The following is a 1,281-nucleotide window of genomic DNA, read 5'->3' as shown; positions in this document are numbered from 1 at the left end:
TGGAAGGAGGTGGGGCCTTCGAAGACACCCTTGAAGCGGGCCCTGTCCTGTCAAAGCCAAGAGATAGAACCTTCCTCTGCCAAAATGTACTGTGCGCACCTCTGAAACCATGAGACAAAATAAATCTTTCTTCTTTTAAATTCTCTCAGGTATTTTGTCACAGCAAGAGAAAACTAATACAAAGTCTCACACATTATGGTGAAGAAAAAACTAGGAAAAGGATGAGTTCTTGCCACAAAACCATTCATTTATATTTAAAATAGATACATACACTCAAATCATTAATTATCTTTAGAAATAATACATATGCATGCCCTGGGACACATTTTAAATACACTGGAGGATGCCTACACAGGGAGGGATAAGAGGAAGGGGTGTGCAGAGAAGGAATGAGTGGTGAGAGATGGTTCTTGTCAACTCTAAGGAGCTGAAGAATAGGAACAATATTTAACTCTCCTTCCCGGAGTCCAAAACAAATTGCTGCAGCTTCCTTCACTGCCTCGCCTTCTTAACACAACCAAGTGCCGGTGACTCAGCCTGCCTGCCCCAGCAAGCTCTTGTCCATACAGCGCCGAAAGGCTTTCTCCTCCAGGCCCTCGCTTCCAGCTCCCTACGCGCCATTCTGCCCACTTCTCACATCCCAAGCACGCCCACCTTCACCCTTATTTTTCCAGTGAATGCTTATCGACCGTTTAGGTGTCCTCTGTCCCAGCAAGCCTTTTTTTTTTTTTTTTTTTTTTTTTTCAGAACAGGGGATTGAACTCAGACCATTGCGCTTGCCAGGGAAGCGCTTATTCCACTGAGCCATCTCCCCGGCCAGCAAGCCTTTTGGGGACGCTGTTCTTCTATCAAATGTCACACCTCTCCCTCACCACCCGGGTCTTAATTTGGTAGACATCCTTCTTCCAGAGCTGGAGTAGAGCAAGGGAGGTCCTCGCATCCGTACTCCGTCAGCTGAGCTTGCGGATTTAGGAGCACCTGGAAAGTTATGGCAAGTGAAGCTGGACCCGAGCCCACCGCCTTCTTTCCTGCTTCCCGTTGATTGGCTCAGCCTCCTCCGCCCAGCACCCGCCCCCAGCCCACCCCCGCCCGGGGGGGTGGGGGGAAGGCAGGCACGATGCTCTGCGCAAGCGCCAGTAGGCGGGGCAAGCTCGGCGGGGGCGGGGCGAGGGCAGAGGAAGGCAAAGAGGAGCCCGCGAGGGGCGCGTCGTTTTGCGCGGCAGTTGCGTCCGGACTCCACGCACGAGCACCCTGCAAGGGACGGGGAGGGGCTGAGGCGGC

Source organism: Octodon degus, unplaced genomic scaffold, assembly GCF_000260255.1.
Source record: "Octodon degus isolate 3935 unplaced genomic scaffold, OctDeg1.0 scaffold00070, whole genome shotgun sequence".
Classification (NCBI taxonomy): Eukaryota; Metazoa; Chordata; class Mammalia; order Rodentia; family Octodontidae; genus Octodon; species Octodon degus.
Note: the sequence above shows the minus strand (reverse complement) of the source record.